Genomic DNA, 18,892 nt, shown 5'->3' with positions numbered 1-18,892 from the left:
CTTTCTGCGGGGCGCCCCCGGACTTCCTGAGTTGACAGAACGAGCAGCCAGAAAAGTCAGGACACGGAGAACTTCGCCCGAGAAACCAACGCAATCTACCAGACGTACAGAACCCCCTCCCCGACGACCACAGCGTCCACAGTCTGCTCGAGCGCAGGTAGGGACATTACCCAGGGTCTCCCACAGGTTAGCTCACCCGTTAAGTCTCCTTAGTTTTACCAAGATGGCTAGCACGCCGAGGATGGACGGATGAGCGCCACGGTGTGATTACGGGGAGGGAAACGCACGTCCGAACACCCGTTGGTGCCTCCCGACGTCACCGGTATCCCCGTCCCGAGACCTCTGGGCTTCAGGGTTCTGGGCCGCAGCCCTCTCCCGTCGTCCACCCGGGATCCAGTGCACGATGTCTGCACTGCCCATCTCAAGAGTTTGGGCCCTGTGGGCGTTCTTGGATCCCGTTGGAAAGGGGACCTCGGGACGCGAGGGAGAGGAAAGGGCCGGGGGGCCGGGGTGGGGGGCGGGGGGCGGGCTGGGGGAAAGAGAGCGACGCCATCAACGCATGTCTGACCAGGACCTCGGCTGTGCCAGGCTCTCCATTTCCCACGGCACCGCGTCCCGTCGTCGGGGACGCCGCCTCTCGTCGGGACGTGTTGGTCTGCCGTCGGTCCTCCCGTCCCAGGCACGAGGCGGCGAACTCCCCCAAAGGCAGAGATTTTGGCACCTGCGTCCTCGGCTGCTGGGTCCGGCCCCAAGCAGGCACGCGGCCCGCAGGTGCCGGGCGAATGTCGGCGGAAAGCACTATGCTCACAGGGAAGGACGGCAGACGATGAGCGCGCACCAACCAGTGCCGCGCTCCGTGCTGAGCGGTGTGCTCCGTGCTCCCGCTTCCGCGCTCGCAACAACGCCACCGACGAGGCACTAACAGGACCCCCTTTCCAACCAGATGAGGCAACTGCCGCTCAGGGAGGGCGAGTCCCTCGCAGGAACGGCGGCCCTTGCTGCCGAGCCTTCGTTTGAGACCAAGCCTCCGGGCCCGCACTCCGGGAAACTTACGGAGACACAGCCCCAGTTCTCCCAGCAGAACACGCTCATCGGAGGTCAGATTGGGGGAGCCGTCGGAACCAGAACCACCCAGGGCGCTACCCTGCAGGGAGCGACGCGCGGCCCGCCCCGCCCCGCCACCCCGCCATCCCGGGCAAGCAGGAAGCAGGCCACAGGTGCCCTGGGTCTGCTCTGGCAGGGAAAGTGGGGCCCACGGGAAAAGGGAAACACGAGGATATTCGCTCCCAGGATGATTGCTGAACGGTGAGAGGATGGAGGTTGAGGTCCTCTCTTCCTGCTCTGCCCGCATGTCCCAGCTTCTCCACAGCGAGCAACTATTGCTTTCTGTCTGCGGTGGGGAAGAGACGGCTTACCTTGATGAATTCCCCCCTTGAAAATGTAAAAGTCCGTGCGATCTGAGGCAAGTCTCCCCTCTCCTCCTCCCTGTCATCCCCGCTCTCCTCCCCTGGAGCAAACTCCCCTCCCGCTTTCCCGGATCCCCTTTCCGCGATAGTCTGCGCGGACACAGGCAGGGGAAGAGCAGACTTTCAAAGCTGCCCGAGCCGCACGATATGAAAGCTCAAGCCAAGGAGCCAGGAAGGGCTGGCCGCTGAGGACGGAAATGTCCTCTCGGGGGACTCGTCCACTCCCTCTGGCAGACAGAGGCCAGGAGGGGGGCAGGACAGAGTGAGGCACCTGAGTGAGGGGACACCAAAACCCTGGGCCAGCGCAGCAAGATTCCTAATCCTTCCATCCAGTCTGTTCAGAATCAAAACGGATGCAAGGGATCCACGAGGAGCCAGACACCGACCTTTCAAACGAAGGCAGGACCCCCCCCCCCCCAAAAGACAAAAGCGAAGACGGAGACGGAGTTGCATCCCAGCCGGGGAGCGGGGGGAGGCGCTTGAAACTTAGACACTTGGGGAAGGGGACGTCTTTAAGGAAAGACAACACAAAAGGACCCGTACCAACTCCGGTGCGGAAACGAGGGTTTCTCGCGAACGACGGTATCAAGGACAGCCAGGTACCGACTTGGAGAAGCTGACACACGGCGCAGGCATCAGAAAATCCAGAAGCCGTCCCGCTTGGGATGGATGGCCAGGCCCGGAAGGCTCCTCTCGAGCCCAGTGGGCCCCGTCCTTCTGTAGGTGCTGTTTGGAGAGGCCTGACCCGGGGTCTTTCCTAGATGGGCTCTGGAAGACGGAGGGGCTGCTGGCAGCTTGCTGAAGCTGTCCGGGCCTCCGCAGCCCGGAGCGGGATCCGTTCCATCGCACACCACGACTCGACCAACTGCTTGGGTGCCGCGCCGGCCGAGTGGACCGCTAGGGTCTCTCAGGAGCCTGGCGGGTGGGAAGAGGCCGCCGAGGACAGAGGGAGCCCGCCGGACGAGGGCGGCGTCGGGGGCACGGCCACGCGGGGCCGGCCCCGGTTGGCCCTGGGTTCCCGTGGGGCCGCGAGGTGGAAGGGCTGGGCGGCGGCGGCGGCGGCGGCGGCGGTGGCCGCGGCCGCGGGGCACTCGCGCGGCTGGACAGCGGTGGGGGCGTGGCGGGGCGATGGGGCGACCGGTGAGGAGGGAGGAGGGGCGGGAGGAGCGTGGAGGGAGCGGCGCTGGGGCCGGGGGGCGGGGGGGGGGGCGCAAAAGGAGAGGGAGGCGGCGGGAGGCAAAAGCCTACAGCACCCGGTATTCCCAGGCGGTCTCCCATCCAAGTACTAACCAGGCCCGACCCTGCTTAGCTTCCGAGATCAGACGAGATCGGGCGCGTTCAGGGTGGTATGGCCGTAGACGCTGGCGGCTGCCGCCGGCGCCCCTAAGAAGCCTCGCGCGCGCGCGCGCTGTCGCCTGGCCCCTGTGACGCGCCGTCGCCTGGCGTCTGTGACGCGCGCGCCCGAGCCCCTGTGACGCGCACCGGCCGCCCGCGTCCCCTGCGCCCCGCGCTCCGCCGCCTGCCGCCTGCCTGCCACTGCCTCCCGCCGCCGCCGCCGCCGCCGCCGCGGCCAGCCAAACCCTGCCCTGCCCTGCCCTGCCCTGCCCTGCCCTGCCCTGCCGCCCGCCCAGGGCGCGGGAGGCCTCGGGCAGCCCGGGGACTGTGGGCGGGCGGGGCGCAAGTCTAGGCGCTCTCCCAAGCCGGCCCCGGACGCTCCAGGCCTCCTGTCCGCCCGCATCCCGGCGACGGGTCGCAGGACATCCGGCTGCTCTGCTCGGGGACAGGTGGCCCGGGGCGTCGGGCGCGTCGGCGCGTCGGCGCGTCGGCGCGTCGGGGCCCCGGGCCGGCGAGGCCCCTCCGGCCCGAGGCGCCTCCCAACGAACCCGGGCCCAACAACCCCCGGCGGCCGCCGCTCCGGCCCGGCCCCAACTTGCCCAAATCCAGCTGGAGCCACCGGCGCGACCAGAGGGCATCACCGGAAAGCCCTCCGGGGCGGGCGGCGGGGCGCGGGGAGACCAGGGCGGGCCACCCTTCCCCGCCCCGCCCCGCGCCCCGCCCACGGGACCCGGACCGCGCCCTCAACCCCAGGCCCCGCGGCCACCCTGGACAGCTCCTGACTGACCGACCTGAGAGACACAGAGACAGAGACAGAGACAGAGGCAGAGACAGAGAGATTGAGAGGATCCGAGACACGGACCCAGACAGACACCCCCCGGGACAGACACACAGACGCTCACGCTGACACAGAGAGGCCCTGCCCAAGAGGCAGCTTCCCCACAGGAGGGCGGTGGTGCTTGAGCTGGGCCCGGGCAAGGAGGCGGGGGCCCTGGGGCTGGCGATCACCCCTGGGGCCCTGGGACGTGCAGACAGGGTCTCAGGAGTGCAGCGCTCCTGGGATCCCTGTCCCGCGACCCGGACGCCCAGGAGCCACGGACAGGCAGCCGGGCTCGGGCTCGCTCTCGCTCTCGCTCTCGCTCTCGCTCTCGCTCTGTGTGTGCGCGTTTTTGTGTGCGCGTGCGTGTTTGTGTGTTTCTTTCCTTCTCTCTTCGCCTCTTCGTTCTGGCTCTTTTCCTCTTTCTGCGGGGCGCCCCCGGACTTCCTGAGTTGACAGAACGAGCAGCCAGAAAAGTCAGGACACGGAGAACTTCGCCCGAGAAACCAACGCAATCTACCAGACGTACAGAACCCCCTCCCCGACGACCACAGCGTCCACAGTCTGCTCGAGCGCAGGTAGGGACATTACCCAGGGTCTCCCACAGGTTAGCTCACCCGTTAAGTCTCCTTAGTTTTACCAAGATGGCTAGCACGCCGAGGATGGACGGATGAGCGCCACGGTGTGATTACGGGGAGGGAAACGCACGTCCGAACACCCGTTGGTGCCTCCCGACGTCACCGGTATCCCCGTCCCGAGACCTCTGGGCTTCAGGGTTCTGGGCCGCAGCCCTCTCCCGTCGTCCACCCGGGATCCAGTGCACGATGTCTGCACTGCCCATCTCAAGAGTTTGGGCCCTGTGGGCGTTCTTGGATCCCGTTGGAAAGGGGACCTCGGGACGCGAGGGAGAGGAAAGGGCCGGGGGGCCGGGGTGGGGGGCGGGGGGCGGGCTGGGGGAAAGAGAGCGACGCCATCAACGCATGTCTGACCAGGACCTCGGCTGTGCCAGGCTCTCCATTTCCCACGGCACCGCGTCCCGTCGTCGGGGACGCCGCCTCTCGTCGGGACGTGTTGGTCTGCCGTCGGTCCTCCCGTCCCAGGCACGAGGCGGCGAACTCCCCCAAAGGCAGAGATTTTGGCACCTGCGTCCTCGGCTGCTGGGTCCGGCCCCAAGCAGGCACGCGGCCCGCAGGTGCCGGGCGAATGTCGGCGGAAAGCACTATGCTCACAGGGAAGGACGGCAGACGATGAGCGCGCACCAACCAGTGCCGCGCTCCGTGCTGAGCGGTGTGCTCCGTGCTCCCGCTTCCGCGCTCGCAACAACGCCACCGACGAGGCACTAACAGGACCCCCTTTCCAACCAGATGAGGCAACTGCCGCTCAGGGAGGGCGAGTCCCTCGCAGGAACGGCGGCCCTTGCTGCCGAGCCTTCGTTTGAGACCAAGCCTCCGGGCCCGCACTCCGGGAAACTTACGGAGACACAGCCCCAGTTCTCCCAGCAGAACACGCTCATCGGAGGTCAGATTGGGGGAGCCGTCGGAACCAGAACCACCCAGGGCGCTACCCTGCAGGGAGCGACGCGCGGCCCGCCCCGCCCCGCCACCCCGCCATCCCGGGCAAGCAGGAAGCAGGCCACAGGTGCCCTGGGTCTGCTCTGGCAGGGAAAGTGGGGCCCACGGGAAAAGGGAAACACGAGGATATTCGCTCCCAGGATGATTGCTGAACGGTGAGAGGATGGAGGTTGAGGTCCTCTCTTCCTGCTCTGCCCGCATGTCCCAGCTTCTCCACAGCGAGCAACTATTGCTTTCTGTCTGCGGTGGGGAAGAGACGGCTTACCTTGATGAATTCCCCCCTTGAAAATGTAAAAGTCCGTGCGATCTGAGGCAAGTCTCCCCTCTCCTCCTCCCTGTCATCCCCGCTCTCCTCCCCTGGAGCAAACTCCCCTCCCGCTTTCCCGGATCCCCTTTCCGCGATAGTCTGCGCGGACACAGGCAGGGGAAGAGCAGACTTTCAAAGCTGCCCGAGCCGCACGATATGAAAGCTCAAGCCAAGGAGCCAGGAAGGGCTGGCCGCTGAGGACGGAAATGTCCTCTCGGGGGACTCGTCCACTCCCTCTGGCAGACAGAGGCCAGGAGGGGGGCAGGACAGAGTGAGGCACCTGAGTGAGGGGACACCAAAACCCTGGGCCAGCGCAGCAAGATTCCTAATCCTTCCATCCAGTCTGTTCAGAATCAAAACGGATGCAAGGGATCCACGAGGAGCCAGACACCGACCTTTCAAACGAAGGCAGGACCCCCCCCCCCCAAAAGACAAAAGCGAAGACGGAGACGGAGTTGCATCCCAGCCGGGGAGCGGGGGGAGGCGCTTGAAACTTAGACACTTGGGGAAGGGGACGTCTTTAAGGAAAGACAACACAAAAGGACCCGTACCAACTCCGGTGCGGAAACGAGGGTTTCTCGCGAACGACGGTATCAAGGACAGCCAGGTACCGACTTGGAGAAGCTGACACACGGCGCAGGCATCAGAAAATCCAGAAGCCGTCCCGCTTGGGATGGATGGCCAGGCCCGGAAGGCTCCTCTCGAGCCCAGTGGGCCCCGTCCTTCTGTAGGTGCTGTTTGGAGAGGCCTGACCCGGGGTCTTTCCTAGATGGGCTCTGGAAGACGGAGGGGCTGCTGGCAGCTTGCTGAAGCTGTCCGGGCCTCCGCAGCCCGGAGCGGGATCCGTTCCATCGCACACCACGACTCGACCAACTGCTTGGGTGCCGCGCCGGCCGAGTGGACCGCTAGGGTCTCTCAGGAGCCTGGCGGGTGGGAAGAGGCCGCCGAGGACAGAGGGAGCCCGCCGGACGAGGGCGGCGTCGGGGGCACGGCCACGCGGGGCCGGCCCCGGTTGGCCCTGGGTTCCCGTGGGGCCGCGAGGTGGAAGGGCTGGGCGGCGGCGGCGGCGGCGGCGGCGGTGGCCGCGGCCGCGGGGCACTCGCGCGGCTGGACAGCGGTGGGGGCGTGGCGGGGCGATGGGGCGACCGGTGAGGAGGGAGGAGGGGCGGGAGGAGCGTGGAGGGAGCGGCGCTGGGGCCGGGGGGCGGGGGGGGGGCGCAAAAGGAGAGGGAGGCGGCGGGAGGCAAAAGCCTACAGCACCCGGTATTCCCAGGCGGTCTCCCATCCAAGTCCTAACCAGGCCCGACCCTGCTTAGCTTCCGAGATCAGACGAGATCGGGCGCGTTCAGGGTGGTATGGCCGTAGACGCTGGCGGCTGCCGCCGGCGCCCCTAAGAAGCCTCGCGCGCGCGCGCGCTGTCGCCTGGCCCCTGTGACGCGCCGTCGCCTGGCGTCTGTGACGCGCGCGCCCGAGCCCCTGTGACGCGCACCGGCCGCCCGCGTCCCCTGCGCCCCGCGCTCCGCCGCCTGCCGCCTGCCTGCCACTGCCTCCCGCCGCCGCCGCCGCCGCCGCCGCGGCCAGCCAAACCCTGCCCTGCCCTGCCCTGCCCTGCCCTGCCCTGCCCTGCCGCCCGCCCAGGGCGCGGGAGGCCTCGGGCACCCCGGGGACTGTGGGCGGGCGGGGCGCAAGTCTAGGCGCTCTCCCAAGCCGGCCCCGGACGCTCCAGGCCTCCTGTCCGCCCGCATCCCGGCGACGGGTCGCAGGACATCCGGCTGCTCTGCTCGGGGACAGGTGGCCCGGGGCGTCGGGCGCGTCGGCGCGTCGGCGCGTCAGCGCGTCGGGGCCCCGGGCCGGCGAGGCCCCTCCGGCCCGAGGCGCCTCCCAACGAACCCGGGCCCAACAACCCCCGGCGGCCGCCGCTCCGGCCCGGCCCCAACTTGCCCAAATCCAGCTGGAGCCACCGGCGCGACCAGAGGGCATCACCGGAAAGCCCTCCGGGGCGGGCGGCGGGGCGCGGGGAGACCAGGGCGGGCCACCCTTCCCCGCCCCGCCCCGCGCCCCGCCCACGGGACCCGGACCGCGCCCTCAACCCCAGGCCCCGCGGCCACCCTGGACAGCTCCTGACTGACCGACCTGAGAGACACAGAGACAGAGACAGAGACAGAGGCAGAGACAGAGAGATTGAGAGGATCCGAGACACGGACCCAGACAGACACCCCCCGGGACAGACACACAGACGCTCACGCTGACACAGAGAGGCCCTGCCCAAGAGGCAGCTTCCCCACAGGAGGGCGGTGGTGCTTGAGCTGGGCCCGGGCAAGGAGGCGGGGGCCCTGGGGCTGGCGATCACCCCTGGGGCCCTGGGACGTGCAGACAGGGTCTCAGGAGTGCAGCGCTCCTGGGATCCCTGTCCCGCGACCCGGACGCCCAGGAGCCACGGACAGGCAGCCGGGCTCGGGCTCGCTCTCGCTCTCGCTCTCGCTCTCGCTCTCGCTCTGTGTGTGCGCGTTTTTGTGTGCGCGTGCGTGTTTGTGTGTTTCTTTCCTTCTCTCTTCGCCTCTTCGTTCTGGCTCTTTTCCTCTTTCTGCGGGGCGCCCCCGGACTTCCTGAGTTGACAGAACGAGCAGCCAGAAAAGTCAGGACACGGAGAACTTCGCCCGAGAAACCAACGCAATCTACCAGACGTACAGAACCCCCTCCCCGACGACCACAGCGTCCACAGTCTGCTCGAGCGCAGGTAGGGACATTACCCAGGGTCTCCCACAGGTTAGCTCACCCGTTAAGTCTCCTTAGTTTTACCAAGATGGCTAGCACGCCGAGGATGGACGGATGAGCGCCACGGTGTGATTACGGGGAGGGAAACGCACGTCCGAACACCCGTTGGTGCCTCCCGACGTCACCGGTATCCCCGTCCCGAGACCTCTGGGCTTCAGGGTTCTGGGCCGCAGCCCTCTCCCGTCGTCCACCCGGGATCCAGTGCACGATGTCTGCACTGCCCATCTCAAGAGTTTGGGCCCTGTGGGCGTTCTTGGATCCCGTTGGAAAGGGGACCTCGGGACGCGAGGGAGAGGAAAGGGCCGGGGGGCCGGGGTGGGGGGCGGGGGGCGGGCTGGGGGAAAGAGAGCGACGCCATCAACGCATGTCTGACCAGGACCTCGGCTGTGCCAGGCTCTCCATTTCCCACGGCACCGCGTCCCGTCGTCGGGGACGCCGCCTCTCGTCGGGACGTGTTGGTCTGCCGTCGGTCCTCCCGTCCCAGGCACGAGGCGGCGAACTCCCCCAAAGGCAGAGATTTTGGCACCTGCGTCCTCGGCTGCTGGGTCCGGCCCCAAGCAGGCACGCGGCCCGCAGGTGCCGGGCGAATGTCGGCGGAAAGCACTATGCTCACAGGGAAGGACGGCAGACGATGAGCGCGCACCAACCAGTGCCGCGCTCCGTGCTGAGCGGTGTGCTCCGTGCTCCCGCTTCCGCGCTCGCAACAACGCCACCGACGAGGCACTAACAGGACCCCCTTTCCAACCAGATGAGGCAACTGCCGCTCAGGGAGGGCGAGTCCCTCGCAGGAACGGCGGCCCTTGCTGCCGAGCCTTCGTTTGAGACCAAGCCTCCGGGCCCGCACTCCGGGAAACTTACGGAGACACAGCCCCAGTTCTCCCAGCAGAACACGCTCATCGGAGGTCAGATTGGGGGAGCCGTCGGAACCAGAACCACCCAGGGCGCTACCCTGCAGGGAGCGACGCGCGGCCCGCCCCGCCCCGCCACCCCGCCATCCCGGGCAAGCAGGAAGCAGGCCACAGGTGCCCTGGGTCTGCTCTGGCAGGGAAAGTGGGGCCCACGGGAAAAGGGAAACACGAGGATATTCGCTCCCAGGATGATTGCTGAACGGTGAGAGGATGGAGGTTGAGGTCCTCTCTTCCTGCTCTGCCCGCATGTCCCAGCTTCTCCACAGCGAGCAACTATTGCTTTCTGTCTGCGGTGGGGAAGAGACGGCTTACCTTGATGAATTCCCCCCTTGAAAATGTAAAAGTCCGTGCGATCTGAGGCAAGTCTCCCCTCTCCTCCTCCCTGTCATCCCCGCTCTCCTCCCCTGGAGCAAACTCCCCTCCCGCTTTCCCGGATCCCCTTTCCGCGATAGTCTGCGCGGACACAGGCAGGGGAAGAGCAGACTTTCAAAGCTGCCCGAGCCGCACGATATGAAAGCTCAAGCCAAGGAGCCAGGAAGGGCTGGCCGCTGAGGACGGAAATGTCCTCTCGGGGGACTCGTCCACTCCCTCTGGCAGACAGAGGCCAGGAGGGGGGCAGGACAGAGTGAGGCACCTGAGTGAGGGGACACCAAAACCCTGGGCCAGCGCAGCAAGATTCCTAATCCTTCCATCCAGTCTGTTCAGAATCAAAACGGATGCAAGGGATCCACGAGGAGCCAGACACCGACCTTTCAAACGAAGGCAGGACCCCCCCCCCCCCAAAAGACAAAAGCGAAGACGGAGACGGAGTTGCATCCCAGCCGGGGAGCGGGGGGAGGCGCTTGAAACTTAGACACTTGGGGAAGGGGACGTCTTTAAGGAAAGACAACACAAAAGGACCCGTACCAACTCCGGTGCGGAAACGAGGGTTTCTCGCGAACGACGGTATCAAGGACAGCCAGGTACCGACTTGGAGAAGCTGACACACGGCGCAGGCATCAGAAAATCCAGAAGCCGTCCCGCTTGGGATGGATGGCCAGGCCCGGAAGGCTCCTCTCGAGCCCAGTGGGCCCCGTCCTTCTGTAGGTGCTGTTTGGAGAGGCCTGACCCGGGGTCTTTCCTAGATGGGCTCTGGAAGACGGAGGGGCTGCTGGCAGCTTGCTGAAGCTGTCCGGGCCTCCGCAGCCCGGAGCGGGATCCGTTCCATCGCACACCACGACTCGACCAACTGCTTGGGTGCCGCGCCGGCCGAGTGGACCGCTAGGGTCTCTCAGGAGCCTGGCGGGTGGGAAGAGGCCGCCGAGGACAGAGGGAGCCCGCCGGACGAGGGCGGCGTCGGGGGCACGGCCACGCGGGGCCGGCCCCGGTTGGCCCTGGGTTCCCGTGGGGCCGCGAGGTGGAAGGGCTGGGCGGCGGCGGCGGCGGCGGCGGCGGCGGTGGCCGCGGCCGCGGGGCACTCGCGCGGCTGGACAGCGGTGGGGGCGTGGCGGGGCGATGGGGCGACCGGTGAGGAGGGAGGAGGGGCGGGAGGAGCGTGGAGGGAGCGGCGCTGGGGCCGGGGGGCGGGGGGGGGGCGCAAAAGGAGAGGGAGGCGGCGGGAGGCAAAAGCCTACAGCACCCGGTATTCCCAGGCGGTCTCCCATCCAAGTACTAACCAGGCCCGACCCTGCTTAGCTTCCGAGATCAGACGAGATCGGGCGCGTTCAGGGTGGTATGGCCGTAGACGCTGGCGGCTGCCGCCGGCGCCCCTAAGAAGCCTCGCGCGCGCGCGCGCTGTCGCCTGGCCCCTGTGACGCGCCGTCGCCTGGCGTCTGTGACGCGCGCGCCCGAGCCCCTGTGACGCGCACCGGCCGCCCGCGTCCCCTGCGCCCCGCGCTCCGCCGCCTGCCGCCTGCCTGCCACTGCCTCCCGCCGCCGCCGCCGCCGCCGCCGCCGCCGCCGCCGCGGCCAGCCAAACCCTGCCCTGCCCTGCCCTGCCCTGCCCTGCCCTGCCCTGCCGCCCGCCCAGGGCGCGGGAGGCCTCGGGCACCCCGGGGACTGTGGGCGGGCGGGGCGCAAGTCTAGGCGCTCTCCCAAGCCGGCCCCGGACGCTCCAGGCCTCCTGTCCGCCCGCATCCCGGCGACGGGTCGCAGGACATCCGGCTGCTCTGCTCGGGGACAGGTGGCCCGGGGCGTCGGGCGCGTCGGCGCGTCGGCGCGTCGGCGCGTCGGGGCCCCGGGCCGGCGAGGCCCCTCCGGCCCGAGGCGCCTCCCAACGAACCCGGGCCCAACAACCCCCGGCGGCCGCCGCTCCGGCCCGGCCCCAACTTGCCCAAATCCAGCTGGAGCCACCGGCGCGACCAGAGGGCATCACCGGAAAGCCCTCCGGGGCGGGCGGCGGGGCGCGGGGAGACCAGGGCGGGCCACCCTTCCCCGCCCCGCCCCGCGCCCCGCCCACGGGACCCGGACCGCGCCCTCAACCCCAGGCCCCGCGGCCACCCTGGACAGCTCCTGACTGACCGACCTGAGAGACACAGAGACAGAGACAGAGACAGAGGCAGAGACAGAGAGATTGAGAGGATCCGAGACACGGACCCAGACAGACACCCCCCGGGACAGACACACAGACGCTCACGCTGACACAGAGAGGCCCTGCCCAAGAGGCAGCTTCCCCACAGGAGGGCGGTGGTGCTTGAGCTGGGCCCGGGCAAGGAGGCGGGGGCCCTGGGGCTGGCGATCACCCCTGGGGCCCTGGGACGTGCAGACAGGGTCTCAGGAGTGCAGCGCTCCTGGGATCCCTGTCCCGCGACCCGGACGCCCAGGAGCCACGGACAGGCAGCCGGGCTCGGGCTCGCTCTCGCTCTCGCTCTCGCTCTCGCTCTCGCTCTGTGTGTGCGCGTTTTTGTGTGCGCGTGCGTGTTTGTGTGTTTCTTTCCTTCTCTCTTCGCCTCTTCGTTCTGGCTCTTTTCCTCTTTCTGCGGGGCGCCCCCGGACTTCCTGAGTTGACAGAACGAGCAGCCAGAAAAGTCAGGACACGGAGAACTTCGCCCGAGAAACCAACGCAATCTACCAGACGTACAGAACCCCCTCCCCGACGACCACAGCGTCCACAGTCTGCTCGAGCGCAGGTAGGGACATTACCCAGGGTCTCCCACAGGTTAGCTCACCCGTTAAGTCTCCTTAGTTTTACCAAGATGGCTAGCACGCCGAGGATGGACGGATGAGCGCCACGGTGTGATTACGGGGAGGGAAACGCACGTCGGAACACCCGTTGGTGCCTCCCGACGTCACCGGTATCCCCGTCCCGAGACCTCTGGGCTTCAGGGTTCTGGGCCGCAGCCCTCTCCCGTCGTCCACCCGGGATCCAGTGCACGATGTCTGCACTGCCCATCTCAAGAGTTTGGGCCCTGTGGGCGTTCTTGGATCCCGTTGGAAAGGGGACCTCGGGACGCGAGGGAGAGGAAAGGGCCGGGGGGCCGGGGTGGGGGGCGGGGGGCGGGCTGGGGGAAAGAGAGCGACGCCATCAACGCATGTCTGACCAGGACCTCGGCTGTGCCAGGCTCTCCATTTCCCACGGCACCGCGTCCCGTCGTCGGGGACGCCGCCTCTCGTCGGGACGTGTTGGTCTGCCGTCGGTCCTCCCGTCCCAGGCACGAGGCGGCGAACTCCCCCAAAGGCAGAGATTTTGGCACCTGCGTCCTCGGCTGCTGGGTCCGGCCCCAAGCAGGCACGCGGCCCGCAGGTGCCGGGCGAATGTCGGCGGAAAGCACTATGCTCACAGGGAAGGACGGCAGACGATGAGCGCGCACCAACCAGTGCCGCGCTCCGTGCTGAGCGGTGTGCTCCGTGCTCCCGCTTCCGCGCTCGCAACAACGCCACCGACGAGGCACTAACAGGACCCCCTTTCCAACCAGATGAGGCAACTGCCGCTCAGGGAGGGCGAGTCCCTCGCAGGAACGGCGGCCCTTGCTGCCGAGCCTTCGTTTGAGACCAAGCCTCCGGGCCCGCACTCCGGGAAACTTACGGAGACACAGCCCCAGTTCTCCCAGCAGAACACGCTCATCGGAGGTCAGATTGGGGGAGCCGTCGGAACCAGAACCACCCAGGGCGCTACCCTGCAGGGAGCGACGCGCGGCCCGCCCCGCCCCGCCACCCCGCCATCCCGGGCAAGCAGGAAGCAGGCCACAGGTGCCCTGGGTCTGCTCTGGCAGGGAAAGTGGGGCCCACGGGAAAAGGGAAACACGAGGATATTCGCTCCCAGGATGATTGCTGAACGGTGAGAGGATGGAGGTTGAGGTCCTCTCTTCCTGCTCTGCCCGCATGTCCCAGCTTCTCCACAGCGAGCAACTATTGCTTTCTGTCTGCGGTGGGGAAGAGACGGCTTACCTTGATGAATTCCCCCCTTGAAAATGTAAAAGTCCGTGCGATCTGAGGCAAGTCTCCCCTCTCCTCCTCCCTGTCATCCCCGCTCTCCTCCCCTGGAGCAAACTCCCCTCCCGCTTTCCCGGATCCCCTTTCCGCGATAGTCTGCGCGGACACAGGCAGGGGAAGAGCAGACTTTCAAAGCTGCCCGAGCCGCACGATATGAAAGCTCAAGCCAAGGAGCCAGGAAGGGCTGGCCGCTGAGGACGGAAATGTCCTCTCGGGGGACTCGTCCACTCCCTCTGGCAGACAGAGGCCAGGAGGGGGGCAGGACAGAGTGAGGCACCTGAGTGAGGGGACACCAAAACCCTGGGCCAGCGCAGCAAGATTCCTAATCCTTCCATCCAGTCTGTTCAGAATCAAAACGGATGCAAGGGATCCACGAGGAGCCAGACACCGACCTTTCAAACGAAGGCAGGACCCCCCCCCCCCCAAAAGACAAAAGCGAAGACGGAGACGGAGTTGCATCCCAGCCGGGGAGCGGGGGGAGGCGCTTGAAACTTAGACACTTGGGGAAGGGGACGTCTTTAAGGAAAGACAACACAAAAGGACCCGTACCAACTCCGGTGCGGAAACGAGGGTTTCTCGCGAACGACGGTATCAAGGACAGCCAGGTACCGACTTGGAGAAGCTGACACACGGCGCAGGCATCAGAAAATCCAGAAGCCGTCCCGCTTGGGATGGATGGCCAGGCCCGGAAGGCTCCTCTCGAGCCCAGTGGGCCCCGTCCTTCTGTAGGTGCTGTTTGGAGAGGCCTGACCCGGGGTCTTTCCTAGATGGGCTCTGGAAGACGGAGGGGCTGCTGGCAGCTTGCTGAAGCTGTCCGGGCCTCCGCAGCCCGGAGCGGGATCCGTTCCATCGCACACCACGACTCGACCAACTGCTTGGGTGCCGCGCCGGCCGAGTGGACCGCTAGGGTCTCTCAGGAGCCTGGCGGGTGGGAAGAGGCCGCCGAGGACAGAGGGAGCCCGCCGGACGAGGGCGGCGTCGGGGGCACGGCCACGCGGGGCCGGCCCCGGTTGGCCCTGGGTTCCCGTGGGGCCGCGAGGTGGAAGGGCTGGGCGGCGGCGGCGGCGGCGGCGGCGGCGGTGGCCGCGGCCGCGGGGCACTCGCGCGGCTGGACAGCGGTGGGGGCGTGGCGGGGCGATGGGGCGACCGGTGAGGAGGGAGGAGGGGCGGGAGGAGCGTGGAGGGAGCGGCGCTGGGGCCGGGGGGCGGGGGGGGGGCGCAAAAGGAGAGGGAGGCGGCGGGAGGCAAAAGCCTACAGCACCCGGTATTCCCAGGCGGTCTCCCATCCAAGTACTAACCAGGCCCGACCCTGCTTAGCTTCCGAGATCAGACGAGATCGGGCGCGTTCAGGGTGGTATGGCCGTAGACGCTGGCGGCTGCCGCCGGCGCCCCTAAGAAGCCTCGCGCGCGCGCGCGCTGTCGCCTGGCCCCTGTGACGCGCCGTCGCCTGGCGTCTGTGACGCGCGCGCCCGAGCCCCTGTGACGCGCACCGGCCGCCCGCGTCCCCTGCGCCCCGCGCTCCGCCGCCTGCCGCCTGCCTGCCACTGCCTCCCGCCGCCGCCGCCGCCGCCGCCGCCGCCGCCGCCGCGGCCAGCCAAACCCTGCCCTGCCCTGCCCTGCCCTGCCCTGCCCTGCCCTGCCGCCCGCCCAGGGCGCGGGAGGCCTCGGGCACCCCGGGGACTGTGGGCGGGCGGGGCGCAAGTCTAGGCGCTCTCCCAAGCCGGCCCCGGACGCTCCAGGCCTCCTGTCCGCCCGCATCCCGGCGACGGGTCGCAGGACATCCGGCTGCTCTGCTCGGGGACAGGTGGCCCGGGGCGTCGGGCGCGTCGGCGCGTCGGCGCGTCGGCGCGTCGGGGCCCCGGGCCGGCGAGGCCCCTCCGGCCCGAGGCGCCTCCCAACGAACCCGGGCCCAACAACCCCCGGCGGCCGCCGCTCCGGCCCGGCCCCAACTTGCCCAAATCCAGCTGGAGCCACCGGCGCGACCAGAGGGCATCACCGGAAACCCCTCCGGGGCGGGCGGCGGGGCGCGGGGAGACCAGGGCGGGCCACCCTTCCCCGCCCCGCCCCGCGCCCCGCCCACGGGACCCGGACCGCGCCCTCAACCCCAGGCCCCGCGGCCACCCTGGACAGCTCCTGACTGACCGACCTGAGAGACACAGAGACAGAGACAGAGACAGAGGCAGAGACAGAGAGATTGAGAGGATCCGAGACACGGACCCAGACAGACACCCCCCGGGACAGACACACAGACGCTCACGCTGACACAGAGAGGCCCTGCCCAAGAGGCAGCTTCCCCACAGGAGGGCGGTGGTGCTTGAGCTGGGCCCGGGCAAGGAGGCGGGGGCCCTGGGGCTGGCGATCACCCCTGGGGCCCTGGGACGTGCAGACAGGGTCTCAGGAGTGCAGCGCTCCTGGGATCCCTGTCCCGCGACCCGGACGCCCAGGAGCCACGGACAGGCAGCCGGGCTCGGGCTCGCTCTCGCTCTCGCTCTCGCTCTCGCTCTCGCTCTGTGTGTGCGCGTTTTTGTGTGCGCGTGCGTGTTTGTGTGTTTCTTTCCTTCTCTCTTCGCCTCTTCGTTCTGGCTCTTTTCCTCTTTCTGCGGGGCGCCCCCGGACTTCCTGAGTTGACAGAACGAGCAGCCAGAAAAGTCAGGACACGGAGAACTTCGCCCGAGAAACCAACGCAATCTACCAGACGTACAGAACCCCCTCCCCGACGACCACAGCGTCCACAGTCTGCTCGAGCGCAGGTAGGGACATTACCCAGGGTCTCCCACAGGTTAGCTCACCCGTTAAGTCTCCTTAGTTTTACCAAGATGGCTAGCACGCCGAGGATGGACGGATGAGCGCCACGGTGTGATTACGGGGAGGGAAACGCACGTCCGAACACCCGTTGGTGCCTCCCGACGTCACCGGTATCCCCGTCCCGAGACCTCTGGGCTTCAGGGTTCTGGGCCGCAGCCCTCTCCCGTCGTCCACCCGGGATCCAGTGCACGATGTCTGCACTGCCCATCTCAAGAGTTTGGGCCCTGTGGGCGTTCTTGGATCCCGTTGGAAAGGGGACCTCGGGACGCGAGGGAGAGGAAAGGGCCGGGGGGCCGGGGTGGGGGGCGGGGGGCGGGCTGGGGGAAAGAGAGCGACGCCATCAACGCATGTCTGACCAGGACCTCGGCTGTGCCAGGCTCTCCATTTCCCACGGCACCGCGTCCCGTCGTCGGGGACGCCGCCTCTCGTCGGGACGTGTTGGTCTGCCGTCGGTCCTCCCGTCCCAGGCACGAGGCGGCGAACTCCCCCAAAGGCAGAGATTTTGGCACCTGCGTCCTCGGCTGCTGGGTCCGGCCCCAAGCAGGCACGCGGCCCGCAGGTGCCGGGCGAATGTCGGCGGAAAGCACTATGCTCACAGGGAAGGACGGCAGACGATGAGCGCGCACCAACCAGTGCCGCGCTCCGTGCTGAGCGGTGTGCTCCGTGCTCCCGCTTCCGCGCTCGCAACAACGCCACCGACGAGGCACTAACAGGACCCCCTTTCCAACCAGATGAGGCAACTGCCGCTCAGGGAGGGCGAGTCCCTCGCAGGAACGGCGGCCCTTGCTGCCGAGCCTTCGTTTGAGACCAAGCCTCCGGGCCCGCACTCCGGGAAACTTACGGAGACACAGCCCCAGTTCTCCCAGCAGAACACGCTCATCGGAGGTCAGATTGGGGGAGCCGTCGGAACCAGAACCACCCAGGGCGCTACCCTGCAGGGAGCGACGCGCGGCCCGCCCCGCCCCGCCACCCCGCCATCCCGGGCAAGCAGGAAGCAGGCCACAGGTGCCCTGGGTCTGCTCTGGCAGGGAAAGTGGGGCCCACGGGAAAAGGGAAACACGAGGATATTCGCTCCCAGGATGATTGCTGAACGGTGAGAGGATGGAGGTTGAGGTCCTCTCTTCCTGCTCTGCCCGCATGTCCCAGCTTCTCCACAGCGAGCAACTATTGCTTTCTGTCTGCGGTGGGGAAGAGACGGCTTACCTTGATGAATTCCCCCCTTGAAAATGTAAAAGTCCGTGCGATCTGAGGCAAGTCTCCCCTCTCCTCCTCCCTGTCATCCCCGCTCTCCTCCCCTGGAGCAAACTCCCCTCCCGCTTTCCCGGATCCCCTTTCCGCGATAGTCTGCGCGGACACAGGCAGGGGAAGAGCAGACTTTCAAAGCTGCCCGAGCCGCACGATATGAAAGCTCAAGCCAAGGAGCCAGGAAGGGCTGGCCGCTGAGGACGGAAATGTCCTCTCGGGGGACTCGTCCACTCCCTCTGGCAGACAGAGGCCAGGAGGGGGGCAGGACAGAGTGAGGCACCTGAGTGAGGGGACACCAAAACCCTGGGCCAGCGCAGCAAGATTCCTAATCCTTCCATCCAGTCTGTTCAGAATCAAAACGGATGCAAGGGATCCACGAGGAGCCAGACACCGACCTTTCAAACGAAGGCAGGACCCCCCCCCCCCCAAAAGACAAAAGCGAAGACGGAGACGGAGTTGCATCCCAGCCGGGGAGCGGGGGGAGGCGCTTGAAACTTAGACACTTGGGGAAGGGGACGTCTTTAAGGAAAGACAACACAAAAGGACCCGTACCAACTCCGGTGCGGAAACGAGGGTTTCTCGCGAACGACGGTATCAAGGACAGCCAGGTACCGACTTGGAGAAGCTGACACACGGCGCAGGCATCAGAAAATCCAGAAGCCGTCCCGCTTGGGATGGATGGCCAGGCCCGGAAGGCTCCTCTCGAGCCCAGTGGGCCCCGTCCTTCTGTAGGTGCTGTTTGGAGAGGCCTGACCCGGGGTCTTTCCTAGATGGGCTCTGGAAGACGGAGGGGCTGCTGGCAGCTTGCTGAAGCTGTCCGGGCCTCCGCAGCCCGGAGCGGGATCCGTTCCATCGCACACCACGACTCGACCAACTGCTTGGGTGCCGCGCCGGCCGAGTGGACCGCTAGGGTCTCTCAGGAGCCTGGCGGGTGGGAAGAGGCCGCCGAGGACAGAGGGAGCCCGCCGGACGAGGGCGGCGTCGGGGGCACGGCCACGCGGGGCCGGCCCCGGTTGGCCCTGGGTTCCCGTGGGGCCGCGAGGTGGAAGGGCTGGGCGGCGGCGGCGGCGGCGGCGGCGGCGGTGGCCGCGGCCGCGGGGCACTCGCGCGGCTGGACAGCGGTGGGGGCGTGGCGGGGCAATGGGGCGACCGGTGAGGAGGGAGGAGGGGCGGGAGGAGCGTGGAGGGAGCGGCGCTGGGGCCGGGGGGCGGGGGGGGGGGCGCAAAAGGAGAGGGAGGCGGCGGGAGGCAAA

The 18,892-nt window shown here is 67.9% G+C and overlaps 4 non-coding genes across 4 annotated transcripts; all 4 read right to left on the bottom strand.

The window, feature by feature from the left end:
• Positions 1 to 2,707: 2,707 nt before the first annotated feature.
• Positions 2,708 to 2,826, bottom strand: LOC138919521 (5S ribosomal RNA). Its single transcript, XR_011429748.1, has one exon. It is a non-coding gene; the product is annotated as a 5S ribosomal RNA (ribosomal RNA).
• A 3,918-nt stretch (positions 2,827 to 6,744) lies between these two features.
• On the bottom strand, positions 6,745 to 6,863 carry LOC138919174 (5S ribosomal RNA). The gene has a single exon (XR_011429150.1). It is a non-coding gene; the product is annotated as a 5S ribosomal RNA (ribosomal RNA).
• Positions 6,864 to 10,785: 3,922 nt separating this feature from the next.
• Positions 10,786 to 10,904, bottom strand: LOC138919520 (5S ribosomal RNA). Its single transcript, XR_011429747.1, has one exon. It is a non-coding gene; the product is annotated as a 5S ribosomal RNA (ribosomal RNA).
• Positions 10,905 to 14,838: 3,934 nt separating this feature from the next.
• Positions 14,839 to 14,957, bottom strand: LOC138919519 (5S ribosomal RNA). Its single transcript, XR_011429742.1, has one exon. It is a non-coding gene; the product is annotated as a 5S ribosomal RNA (ribosomal RNA).
• Between the last annotated feature and the right edge of the window lie 3,935 nt (positions 14,958 to 18,892).

Source organism: Equus caballus, chromosome 1, assembly GCF_041296265.1.
Source record: "Equus caballus isolate H_3958 breed thoroughbred chromosome 1, TB-T2T, whole genome shotgun sequence".
NCBI classification, from domain to species: domain Eukaryota; kingdom Metazoa; phylum Chordata; class Mammalia; order Perissodactyla; family Equidae; genus Equus; species Equus caballus.
This window is presented reverse-complemented; position numbering and strand designations above follow the sequence as displayed.